We start from the raw sequence: 14,461 nt of genomic DNA on the forward strand, positions 1-14,461 counted from the left end.
GTTATTCCCTTAGGAATTTTCTAGGTGAAGGAAACCCTCTTTATAGAATATCCACCCCATCCTTCCCTAATAAGAAGATCCTGTTCCAGCATAGCCAGAGAACTAAACAATAGAAGGAATTGCATCAAGAGATCAGTGTGAATGGCTGCATGAGGCCTGAATTAAACTGGATTCTACTGACACCATTTCTGTTCACCCTCCTAGAAGCTTTGTAATAGAGACTTAGGGTAAGGAAAAGTAAATTCCCTAAATGTGTCCAGGGGTTGAGATAGCTTTGTAGTACAGACAGGATATATAACTAAGATCAAAAGATAGAATATAAACTTAAGTGTTTATAAGAACAAAAAGTACTGCACAGACAGAGAGAGAGAGAGAAAGAAAAGAAAGATTAATTGAAAGCCTAAAGTGTAATGAGGTAAATCAACATAGAGGATATCAAAACTATAAGGAAAGATGAGTACACAAACATCCAAAAGATTATACACACACCTAAAAAAAAAAACTTTATTTGATTGGGTAGTTTGACCTAAGTCCTCCATTTTGTTAAGTGGCCCAGGCTACTTAAACTTCATTCCTCTCCTAGCTATGCTTCTGATTTTGGGGACTTTGATTCCCATTCCCCAATATGAGTATATTCTTTTTCTAGCTTTTAAGCTCCATTTTGTGTGTTATTTTCCTCCTTCCAATTTAATTGTATGTTTCTTGAGGACAGGAACTGTTTTTCTTTTTGCTTGTACTTTTATCCATAGTATTCAGAATAATGCTTGGCATGTAGTAAATGCTTAATAAATGTTTGTTGACTAACCTTGGCTAAAAGAATATTTAAAGACAAAGGAAATTAAAACAGCACTTGATAAAGCAAAGAATTCCTAGCAACCCAAGAGGTGTGGATGCAACCCATATGGAATTTATGATATGTTTCCATTATGGAACCATAGCAGGAAGTTATAGAATGGCACAAAAAAGAACTAATATGCATATATATGAAATTATGATGGAACAAATAGATGATTTTATGGCCCATATACCAGAAAAAAATTTAGCAGAATGAAAAAATTACATCCATAGTAAAGGCTTTCTAAAAAAGCAGAAGAAAAAACAATAGATTGTAAATACAAAAATACTGAGGTGAAATAAAGTCTGGATGTACTAAAGCATTGGCAGTAAATTCATTTATAAGAAAAAAAACAACTCTTCCTCTATGTTTTCTAGGAATTATAGCTGAATTTATACCCAAGCTGTATTTTTCAATAAGGCTTTTCTGGTGGATACTTTGGATTCTTTCTCTTCTTCCTAGTTTTATATCTTGAACACCACTGTCACCTTAATAGCTCTTTATAGTGTTGTTCCTTTTTCTTTTCCATTCTTCCAGACAAATTCCTGACTTTAGACTTCGTGTTAGGACTGGGATCTTTACATTTTTGAAGGAAATATATGGACTGGTTCTTTTTGTTCTTAAGTGTTAGGCTATTCCAAAATCTCACAGAAAGTTTAAACCGGAGGTCTGCACAGTTTCAGTGTTCCCAAAGTGGTCTTACCCAGGGCAAAGCCTGATCATTACCTTGCAGTTATGAGATCTACAATTTCCTGACCAGGCTTAAGTTTGACCTTGTTGACTCAGTCACCAACTGGAAAGCATTGCTGGTTGTTAGAAACTTGTAAGCTTCTGTTTGCCCTAGTTATGCTTGCCCTGGTTATTTATGTGTAGACTTTAGATGGGACTTGAAATTGAAACTGAAATGATGCTCTCCTCTTTGGGTCTAATTCACATATCTGTTGATTGCTCCTGAACTTGTAATTAGCACAGTACTAGAGCCCAGAACAACTCCTCTTCTTAGAATTTTACCTTTAGGTATAAGTACTTTACTCAGTCTGCCTTGATTTATGAACTGGTGCTGCGTCAGTGACAAAGCTGAAATTTGGCACTCATTCCTGTACTTCACATGAGTCTTGGCCTCTTATTGTTGTATCTTGGACATATTACATTTGTACAGTGTCTCCTTGTATTATAATATTTCAGGCAGCAATCTCCTCTGCGAAAAGTTTCCTTCTGCCAACCTGGGCTAGAAAAAATGATTCACTGTGCTTTTTTTTCTTGGATTGATTTCCCCTTCTGGATTCAATGCATTGTGCTTTCTACATCTGTTTGGAGGAGATAGGCTGTGGGGGAGCTTGTTGTACTTCTTTCTGCAACTTCACCAGCTTGACGATCTAATTTCTAAAAAATAATCATGGAATTTACTTTATTGAAGAGAGATTTTTTTTCTTTGCAGGAATCTTTTCTATCCTATTCAAAAGTTACAAAAATTTCATAAAGAATGTAGAGGACTGCATCTCCATCTCATTGCTTCTTCAGCTTGTTTCCAAATATAATGTGAAAGCAGTCTCTTCAGCTTTTAACAAATCATCACTATTAAATTCAGATTCACTCTTCACAAAATTATTTCAATGTTACTTCATACAATAATAGTCGATAGTTCTCACAAATGAAAATTTTCTTCTTACTCCCCCCCCATTGTTTCTGAACATTTTATCCCATAATCTTCAGAGAACAAAGATAACACACAGCACCTGACTGTCTCCCTACTCTAGGTATTACAATTTGCCAAAAGACCTCTTCCAATATGGCTCCCAGAACTAGGCATGTTACTTTAGATACGATATGATAGGTGTCATCCTGTCTAGAAGCAGTTACTTGACTTGTTGCAGATTATACAGCCTGATGCTGCATTGTAATTTTGACAAAGATATTAGACTTGTGTTCTATTGCATTGAAACATTAAACTTTCGACATGGATGCCTATTCAGTAAGGTCTCATCCATATTGTATTTAGTAATTTTCCTTTAAAAAATTAAATTTAGAATTGTCTTTAAAAGTTTATTGGTAGGAAGCATGAAAAAATAGAAGATAATGCCAATTGTTTAGAAAGGCACTTTATGTGCCAGCTAGGTTGCCCAGTGGATAGAGCATGGGCCCTGGAATCAGGAGGACCTGAGTCCAAATCCAGCCTCAGACACATAATACTTCCTTGCTGCATGACAGTGGGCAAGTCACTTAATTCCAATTGCCTCATCATAAAAAAGAAAAAAGGTACTTTCTAAACTTGTGAATTCTTCTAAGTTTTATAAGGTCATTTATTAGCTCGATCAGTTAGCATTATATTGTCTTCATTGTTATTATTTCAGTATCATATCTCTGACTTTTATGAAATGACTATCAGTGGAAGAATCAATTTATTACAATTGCATCCGTTTGTAGGTTGGCTTCCATTGTATAGATTATGGGTATATTTTAAACCATCTGAGTAATATAAATTTAAATCATCATTAATTAATTCCTTATTACCAATTGCATCATTGCAAGCAGTTGGACTAAAAAAATTCCAAGTATTACACCATTTGTTTCATTTTTGTACATCTTTTATAGGGGGTTTTCATGGCTCTAGGACTTGTTAAATTATTTCCTTTATTAGAAACACCACATTTAAAGTAACATGCAAGGGTCTCAATCATTTTGGAAAGATGATCAGTTCAGTCTCTCAGGTTGTTAATGGGTTCTTTTCCTTAGCAATTTCTCTTTCTTTTTCTTATTAATATGCAAATCTTCTTAGTTTTTCATAGCAATTAACAAAGAAACTATGTTATTTCCTTCAACTAATGACTCTTACATGCAATTCCAACAGATCATGAACTTCCTAAGAATGAAATTCTGAGGACGCAAAGGACAAATCTCATGTGGAGGAAAAATGAATTTTATGGGATGAAATATAGATACACATGAAACTTATCAACCAATTTAGATATTAAAAAGAAATGCTAGATAAAAGGAAATTATATGATCATGTCACGGCCTCAAAAATAGTTCTAACAATACTACAGCTCAAGTGGGGGCTGATCCAGGAATGAAAAAATGTGGAAAACAAAAGTTTATTTGTTCATTTTTTAAAGGTACTTTGAAGGAAAGAGTAAAAGAAAGGATAGGACTTCTACAGGCATGGATAGGGCATTGATAACTAACAACAGAAAAGGAAGAAGGATCACTTTCTATTTTGCTTCTTTTTTTTCTATATTTTAACATTTGCACCATACAAAAATGGCTAATATATAATTAATACATCAAACAAGTTAAAGAATAATAAGGAAGTGCTTAATTGCCTTTGAAGAATTAAAATCATCTGCCCCAGATGATCTATATACTCAAGTAGGTACATAGATAGATAAAGCATTGATGAAGCATTTCCTCTATGTCAAGTACTATGTACTAAGTAAGTAAGTACATACAAACAATCAAGATAACTTTGGTACTAAAGGAACTTATATTCTAGTGCTGGGGGAGAAATATATAAAGGTTACTGAAAAGTCTAACAGATCTGATTTCTGAGCCACTTTCATTAATATTCAAAAAACTGAGAAAAATGGGGAAAGCAAGACAAATTAAAGAAGGAAAATGTCTAAATTATGTACAAAGAAAAAAAAAGCATAAATCATATTTTAAAGAAACTCATAACTTTGATGTAGATTTCTAGGAAACTCCTAAAATAGATCATTTATAGATGCTTTGTGAACATCCATGAATGAATACATAAAAAGGCATTCATTAAGTACTCACTATATGCTCTGCACTGGCTAGGGATAAAAATAGAAAAAGTGAGATAGCTTGCTCTCAGGGAGCTTACACGATAATAAGGGTTTTAATAAAATAAAGTGCTGATGTACACCAGATGCCTTAAATCTTAAGGCATCAATAGTGGAGTGGATAGTTAAGGCCCAGGGGTTAGGTTACATAAGAAAATCAGATGACAGTGCCTGAGGACCTCAGTGCATAGAGGCAGAGTACATGGTAAGCCTGGAGGATTTTAGGAGACGATGGAAGGTAGATGGGTAGCTAGGTGGTAGAGTGGATAGAGTGCCAGCACTGGAGTCAGGAAGACTCATCTTCATGAGTTCAAATCTGGCCTCAGATGCATACTAGCTATTTGACCCTGAGCAAGTTACTTAACCCTGTTTGCATCAGTTTCCTCATCTGTAAAATGAGCTTGAAGGAAGAAATGGCAAACCACTCCAGTATTGCCACAAAGATTGGTCACAAAGAGTTGGACATGAAAAAACAACTAAATGACAATGAAGGGTAAATGTCTTTCATTGTCTTCCATATCCTCAGAAGAAATGAACTTAATGACTTTCATATCATTCAAGCCTTATGTCAGTCAAATGGTGGATTGAAGGGAGAAGGCAAAGATAATGTTAGAAGCTAGACTCTAGAATATTAAAAATAAAGTAAGAGCAAGTAGAGGTACCTACTGTAGATGACCTTCTGAAGAAGCTTAGCTACAAAAAGTAGGAGAGATATGGAAAGATAATTGTGAAATATGGAAACATCAAGAACGGTTATTTTGAAGATGGAGAAGACATGAAGAATAGACATAGGCAATAAAGAAGCAGTCAGTAGACAGGGAGAGATTGAAGATAAGTGAGGAAGCACAGAGGGGCAAGCTGCAATGAGGATGCAATGAGATTGTTTGCGAAAGTAGAGGGGTTTGCCTTGGCAAGGAGAAAAGCTACCCCTTCATCTGAGTCAGAGGTGAACAAGGAGATAGTAGCAAAAGGCATCTAAACAATATGAGAAGAGAAATAGGATAGAAGAGGGGACTTTCAGCAAATGTCTTTTTTTTTTGTAAAATTTGAAGCAAGGTTCTCAGTTAAAAACATGAGGGTTGGGAGGGATATGAGGTTTCAGGAGGGATCAAATGGTTCAGAAGAGCTACTGTGGTGAGTGGGACCATGTAGAATCAGGGAAACATAGGATTACCTAGCATCAATAAGGGCCTAGCAGAGGTTATATAACGTAATTTTTAATGGACCTAGTCAAAATGTCACATGCTTTTATCTACCTTTACTGAGAAGCACATGTATAGGAGTGAAAGTAGTAGATGATGACAGTGATCAAAGCTTATGATATGGCAGAACACAACTGACAATATGAGAAAGGAGCAAGGGAAAAAGAAAAGTAGACAGTGTAGAGGTGAAGCATTTAGCAAGGGAAAGAAGAAAGTAGCTCAGGGGTGCTGGCCCAGGAGATAACTGGAGGATTAAAAGAGTGGAGATCACAACGTGTATGAATATCAGGGCTTGGTATTGGAAAGGAGAGGGAGTGATGGAAAGTCAATAAATTGTGATGAGAAAAGAGAATTTCAGAGTTCATGAATATGGAGGCTGCATATTTGTGGGTGATAATAAACAAAATTATGATCATCTTTGTGGCTGATGTAGAGTGGAGTATGCGATGGGAAATGAAAAGGTTCAGCTGCTGGGTTAGTAGGGTGTTTAAGGAAGTGTAATTCTGTTGTTGTTCAGACATTTCATCTATGTCTGACTCTTTGTGACCCCATTTGAGGTTTTCCTGGCAAAAATACTGGAGTGGTTTGCCATTTCCTTCTTCAGCTCATTTTATAGAGGAGGAAATAAGGCAAACAGAGTTAAGTGACTTGCCCAGGGATTTTATTAAGGATTTCATATATTATTATATACTTATATTTTATATATTACAATATATATAAACATTTTATTAAGGTACATAGAATTATATATTATATAATTATATTATATATTATTACTAATCCCCTTAATAAAAGAATTTGTTCTGTGAACTTTGGCTTCGGTCAAAGAGCCACACTAGAGGACCTAAAGGGCTGCATGGCTTCCCGCTCTTGATTTAGTCCCTCGTTAATGCTCACTTGTATTTTTTTGGTTGTTGTTTGTTTGCTGGTTTTGTTTTGTTTTTATTCTTATGTTTGTATTTCAATGTTTCCAATCAGCCATGGTCTCTTCATCAGAAATATTTTGAAGTCCTTTCATTAAATATCCATTTCCCCCCTAAAAGTCTGTCTTCAGTTTGGCTGAGTAAATTATTCTATTGCAAATTTATATTTTTTGCCACTTTAATATATTATAAGCTTTTCAGTCTTTTATAGTGGTGCGTAGAACATAATGTTTCGTCTTGACTATAACTGCTCAGTACTCAAAATCTTTCTTCATGTCTTTTTGTCTTTCTCTGGTACTTTTTTCTTTGAACTGTAATTTCATTATTTAAGCTAAAGTGTTTCTGGGAATTTTCATTTTAGAGTTTCTTTCAGGAGATGACTAGTGACTTCTTTCCATTTGCATTTTGCCTTCTGGTTACAAGAGGCAGGGCAGTTCTCTTTTATGATATATAATTACTAGGAACTTTTTTTAATATGGTTTTTAGGTATCTTTCCTTAATCTTTATTCCAAGTCAGTTTTTTTAAAGAGATACCTTATATTTTCTTCTATTGTTATCCTTTTGACTTAGCTTAAATATTTCTTATTGTCTCAGAATCATTAAATTTTATTTAGTCCATTCTTACCTTCAAAGACTCTGTTGTTTGATTAAGATTTTGCTACTTGTGACAACCTATTAATTCTTTTTCAAAGTTTTTGTCCATATCTCTCATTTCTTTTCTGATTCCTTCCTCTATCACTCTCATTTTGTTTAATTAATGACAGGACTATAACAATAAAAATCTAGAATGAATCTGGGAATTTATGTAGTCCAACTTCTTTTTACAAATGAGAAAACAAGTTTGTCAAGGTTAAGTGACTTGTCAAAGACAGAAGAAAAAAAGAAAGATTTGTATGAAAACTAGTATCTTCTGACTTCAAGACCATTGTTCTTTCCATTGTACTTCACTGCTTGAAAAGAGTCGAAATGCAACCACAACACACTGATCCTGACAGATAAATGTACCAGAAAAATAATGAAGAGGCAAGTTCATGTAAGAAGTTTTCAAGAAACTGCAAAAATACAGTCAACCTTTCTAGTCCCTGGTTTTTACCAGAGACCAAACCTCTCTGGGAGCAACCAAATCTCTCTAAAGTTTTCAGAGCTACAAACAGCTTAATTATCTACCAGAAAAATCCATGACTCTTCCTATTCCTTAAGGTACCTTGTTGCACAATGCCAAGGAACAGAAATAATGGCATCATAAAACAGCCCATTTGTAGCTAGCTCATGTTTGTCTTACCCAAGGGTTTAACAAGCTGGGCACTAGACAGTCTGCCATTTTCCTCAATCAGGAAGTTGACAGTATCACCTTCTGTAATTTGTTTTATGCTTTCTTGAAAGAAATGGCTCCTATATCTTTATTTAAGTCATTGATTTAAAAAAAATACATATTAAGCCACATCTCAGATGCTCTGCATTTTGTAAAATTTATGTTTCTTTTAATGATGATATTTTACTTTTCTAATTATTCACATTGTTAATGATACATTTTAGAACTTTGGCCAGAATCAGTCAAGCTGAGAAGCCTATAATTTGCAATAATATATTGTAATAATATATGTAATTATGTAAATTTTTCACCCTCTCTTTTATTTTTGAGAGAAGGAATAGTTTTTTTCTTCTCCATTTCTTGGATCTTTTTCCAGGTCTCCATGATCTTTCAAAGACATCTACTAAATTGTCACATTATCCATTTCTTTTTCTATCCTGGAATGCGTATGTTTGGATTAAGTAATATAATATTGATGCCAGCTAGGTTTTCTCTTGCTACGCTCTCACTTGTCTAGGTTTTTTTTTGCTATTTGTTAACCATTTTCATTCTAACCTTTACAGACTGACAGCAGCATAAATTCCTAAGGTAGAGTGGGATACTTGGTAAGTCTATACAAGAATAATAGTCATGATGGGAAAACAATTGGGTAGACTCTTCCTAGTTAGAAACCTCCTCCAAATTATAGTGTTCAGAGTTAATTCCTTTCATCTTTCACTTAAGAGAGGCTATCATAATTAAAGCCTAAGCTTTAAGTGCCTGAAAATCCTATACCAGTATGAAATCTATTCAGTATTATGATTATATTGTTTAAAATGCAGCATCTTAACTTTTTTCCCCATCAACACTCCCTCAGAACCAGGTATCACTCTCAACCATTTGCCTGCTATTTCACAGATATAGTTAGAAACCACATCAGTCCATTATCACAGGTAACCTTCTGTTGTGACCATATCTTGAGCATGGCTATATCCAAGGATAATTTCTCATTTCCTAACTTTACTCTGGGAAATAGACATACTCGATTTTGAAGAAGGAATCACTACCTGAGGCTTTTAGTATAGGTAGGAACTCTAAATCATTTTAATCTAAAATATTCAGGCAAATGTAATCATAATAAAGAATTACTTGTCCATATTAATTATCCAGAAACCTCTTTTACTTAATTAAAAAATCCTTATTTCTCAGTTCGGGAAATTAATTTTCTCCTATATATACTACCAGGTAAAATAATCATAGGCAGGACAATATAGTAAAATGATATGATGACCTTGGCACATCTGTAGACTAAGAAGTAACAAATGCATCATTTCAAGGTATATAGATTTGGGGTTATAATAATTTCCAATTACTTTTTTTCCCTTATTATCTATGGAAGTTGAATTTACTTATTTTCCCTTTTGCCCGTCCCATGAGAAATGAATGGTAACATACATTATTCTGACCAGGTCTGAAGAAGCAAGATTCTTTTCTCATTGAACTCTTATTTCTTCATTCATTCCCTATCTTAAATATCAACATCAAAACTTCTTCTCACAGACACCAAGTGGAAATTTATGAGTTAATGATCAAGAGAAACAGTCACATGAGAGATAAATATCTTTGTATCAAACTTCTCTGGGAAGGGTTTAGTTTCATATATATTGTTGTTGTTGTTTGTCATTTATTTTCAAAGAGAACTGATAACATCATAGGGTAATGTCTTGACTAATGTGTGAATTACATTCAATTGAGCCAGAGTTGCACAAAGTTGTCAGTTTCATTCTCTCTTCTAAGGTCACTGAAGTCCAGTGGCAAGACAAAAGTTAAGACAACTGGAAATAGCTTGGAATGCAGTAAATGACCTTGGCATCTTGAATGTCTGACCAAGCTGTATGCACTCCACAGAGCTTACTTCAGCCAGCTTCACAGTTGTTGGAGTAATCTGTTTTCTGCCGATTCTACTGGGAAAAGTCTTCATATGCTTGGGGTAGATATCCCACTAGTTCACCAATGGGCTTCAGGTCTGTCAGTTATCTTCAACCTGGTTTAATCCATCTGCCAAAATGTTTTTTACCAGGGTGTAGCCACTGAACATACTACAGCTTCTTGGAGCCTAAGGTGAGAGTTGGGTGACAAGAGGAAACCAAAGGTCAATAAGCAGCCCTGAAAAGGGCTCAGCAAGTCCCCACATCAAAGTTTTTAATCCTCCCTGAATACCCCATACACTCCTGACATGTGTATATGTATATGTGTATATGTTTGTGTGTGTACACATACACACACACAAATCCTCTTATTAGAGAAGCTTGATATGAAGATTTCACCTCCATTTGACTGCTTCTCTTGAATATTAATTCCTAAACTTTCACTTGGTATTGATAAGATGCAGTTTTGATGGGGATATTTAAGATAAGGGATAATCATACATACATAAGTACATGTATGTATAATTACATACACACACATCTCATCAAGCCTTTATCAGAGAAGTTTTATGCAAAGATTATACACACAGAAACACATACACATATATATTCACACACACACACACATACACACACACATCTCCATTCTTCAAAAGGTTAGTGATCAAAGAGAATGAAAAAAGTAATTCTCAAAAGAATTGCAAATTATTAATACCCATAAGAAAAAATACTCAAAATTGCTAATAATAAGAAAAATAAAAAAATAATGTAATCTAGAAGTTTTACTTCAGGCTCTACAAATTGACAAAGATAAAAAAAACCTCAGCAATAGTCAATGTTGAGGGTGTTGTGAAATGATAGGCATACTTACATTATTGGTGGAGCTGCAAACTAGTACAATCATTTGGGAAAGGAGTTTGGAACTATGTAATTAAAATGACTAAAATGTACCAGAAAATCCATTACTAGTTTTTTGCCACACGGAAGTGTTTGATGAGAAGAAAGTTACCATATACACCAAAACGTTTATAATAGCACTTTTTGTGATAGCTAAGAATTGAAAACATAGTAAATGTCATATTTTTGGAAAATGGTTTAACAAATTTTTGTACATGAATGTAATAGAATATCACTCTACTGTGAAATAAATGTATATATGTGATGATTTCAGAGAAGTATGGAAATATTTACAAGAATACTTACAGTGGAGTGAAGTAAGCAGAGCCAAGAAAACAATATTCACAGAAATGACAACAATATGAATGGAAAGAAAAGCCACATACAAAAACATTTTTTTTTCCAAAGTGAATGTATCAAAATTATGACTATCTACCAATACTTGAATGAACAGACATATTAGAACACTTCAAACCTACCCCTTTGTAGATGTGGGAAGGCCATAAATATTAAACATTGCACATATTTTTGCACTTGTCCAATGTATTGACAAGTTGTGCTGATTTTTCCCCCTCTTCTTTTTGTTTTAAAACAAACTATTTGATACATGGGATGGCCAATGTGAGGAGGTATCCCTGTTCAAATAGTTTTAGTGGATCCCTATTTCCTCCAGAGTAAGAGGCAAAATTCTCTCTTTTTTTGTTTTGAGGAGGGGGGATTAAAGGCTCTTATTTTAGACAACCTATGCGACATTTTTTAAAATGGCTCCACTGCAAATAAATCAAGGTAAAAAAAAATAAATGAATAAAGCTCAAGATGACATCAGTACAAGTTTGTCCAAGTTCTGGTGTTGTGTAGATGACCAAAAGCTGCAGCCAGTTCTGATGACAGGTGATTCAAAGTAATCAGCTGAATTTGTTAACATTTCTCCATTTCTAAACCACCCTTACAGAAAATCATATGTGGGGTTCCCGCCGTCCTCACAGACGTCCAAGAGAGCCGCTATGCCCTCTGGATTCATGTTTTAGCCTGTAAAAAACCGATAGTTTTTTAAAATTAGCGAGTGTATGTTTGATTTGTCCTGCAGCTCCCATCATAAAAGGTTTTTCTCTATCTGGCTTGCGTTCTTCAAGTTTGCCTTTGACTGATTTCACGTAGTCTTTGATGTACTTTTTGTGAGATTCTTTTCTGAAACTACTTTCTTGCAGATGATGGTTTCTTACTGTGTCAACTCCAGTGATTAAAGTGGCATCTGTTCCTTCAAACTCAGGACCTTCAGCAGAGGCATTTCCACCAATGAGTGAATAATCAATGGTACCTCCGGTACCAGTGACCATCTTCCCCTCCACTTCCAGGTACAGCTAGTTTGCGATCTACTGGATCTTGTAAATGTCGGAAAACATCTCATCACGGCTGATGACGTCCAGGTGGATGATCATGGCGACGGGAGGAGGGAGGCAGCGTCGTGGCAAAAGCTGCGGTGTGAGCGCAATGCAGCCAAAGCAACGCTTGGCTGGGGAAGGGGAAGCAAGTGGAAAACCGCAAGCTTCTCTGTTTAGCATTTAAGACTTTACAATCTGACTTTAGACTACTTTTGCAGACTTTTTACATATCACTCCCTTTGAAAAATTCTGTAGTGTAGCCGAATTGCTCTTTATTCTGACCCTTCACCTGAAATTCCGTTTTCTGTCTCCATGCCACTGCAAAAACTATACCAATATCCCTGTAATGCGTTTGTCTCTTAAAACCCCTTAGCTTGCTTAGCAGCTAAGTTTAAATGCGACCTTCTTTATGAGGTAATTCATGATTCCCCTTAGATGCTAGTGTTTCTCTACTCTAATAAATTGCCTTGTATTTTCTTTGAACATATTTTGTATTTACTTAGAATTATATAAATAGAATCTAAATTCTTCAGAGAAGAAACCGAATGTTATTTTTTACATCGCCAGGGTCTTAAATACTTCCTGGTACGGAGTATGCCCCGGGAATGGGGGAGGGGGGATTTTTTGTTTTGTTTAGGCAATGAAGCTAAGTGACTTGCCCAGGGTCACATAGCCAGTATGTGTTACGTGTATGAGGCCGTATTTGAACTCAGGTCCTTCTGAACGCAGGGCCGGTGCTCTATCCATCTAGCACCATCTAGCTGCCCCGGGAAGGGGAACTTCCTTAAGGGAACAAGCATTTATTAAGTGTCTAATGTGTGATAGGCACTATGAGAAGCACTTTAGAAATATTATATTATTTGACCTTTGCCACAACCTTGCAAACTGGTTGCTCTTTTAACCTTCCCATTTTATAATGAGGAAACTGAGAATAGAGAGGTTAAGAAACTTGTCCAGGTCACACAGTTAGTATCTGAGACCACATTTGAACTCAGAGATTTCTGACACGTGGACCAACACTCTACCTACTGTATCACCTAGCTGCCCCTACCAGAGGCACATTTTTACCTTAGAGAAGTTCTCAGAGATACCAAACAGTTCTGCTACATACTTTCACAATTCCAGAGGTTATCTGAGAAGGAATGTCTTAACAAAGAACTTACTTTGGTGAAAGCCTCCATAGATGCAAGGAGCCTAATTACTGCCAGCAGTAATCATTCTTTTTCCTCCTTTTAGCTTCACTATGTCCCCCAAATTCCAATAATAGTGGCCCAATATGGTTAAACTATGGCCAGTTTTTATGCTTTTCTAGCCATGATATTTACTGAGAAAGCTGCTGGCATTTTTGAAGCTGACTCCAATAATCATGCAGATAAGACAATGGGAGAAATGAAGACCAAATCTTGTTAAGTAACAGAAGTGAAAATAACATTTTGCCAGCATACTAGCTTCCTTTTTTATAATTTAAGTAGTTTTTGTTCCCATATTCAACACAGTCTACTACTTCATTGTGGAATTAATCGACCTATTCTATCACAAAAAAAAATGGATGATGTTTATGGTTACTTCAGCTATGTAAGCTATGTACTTTTGAAGTTAGGAAATGTGTGTTGTTCAACAAACGCTATTAAGTGAGTTCATAGAAATTATTTAACTCCCACAGGGTTTTGAAATAGTTAAATCAAAGTGATTAACATGCCAGCATGAAAGGGACAAGTGGGAAAAAGAAATAGATTTCCAAGCTGTTAAATATAGCTGGAGAGTATTACAAATGGCAACTGAAAGGAGTTTAAATGAGTTGAAAGATCTCTTATGAATTAACATATTAAGGGAAATATGTCTCTGAAGGCAACAGGGCTCCCTATCATACCTACTATCAAGAACTTTAGTGCACTCTGTCCTCCTTCATAATTATGTCTCAGATTTAAATGACTCTGTTTTCTCTTTGCCACTGGGGGGAAAAGATGAAAATGACCTTTGAATAAATAATTCACACATAGGTTTCAATGAAATCTTCAATAGCCTCTCTCCTTTAATAAAAGATTATACAAAGCTTTTAATATTTTTATGATTAGTATGAAGAGTATATTTTAGATAGTTTTTGTTTAGTAGCATTTTAGAAAAAAAATTCCAAATTAGGTCTGCCTGCAAAAATTATGGCACACATACACATCATATACATATAGCAATTTAAGTGAATTTT

General features: G+C 35.1%; 1 pseudogene; it reads right to left on the reverse strand.

The window, feature by feature from the left end:
- Positions 1 to 11,726: 11,726 nt before the first annotated feature.
- On the reverse strand, positions 11,727 to 12,315 carry LOC110198766 (translationally-controlled tumor protein-like; annotated as a pseudogene).
- Positions 12,316 to 14,461: the final 2,146 nt, after the last annotated feature.

Source organism: Phascolarctos cinereus, unplaced genomic scaffold, assembly GCF_003287225.1.
Source record: "Phascolarctos cinereus isolate Bilbo 61053 unplaced genomic scaffold, phaCin_HiC Scaffold_726;HRSCAF=1367, whole genome shotgun sequence".
Lineage (NCBI taxonomy): Eukaryota > Metazoa > Chordata > Mammalia > Diprotodontia > Phascolarctidae > Phascolarctos > Phascolarctos cinereus.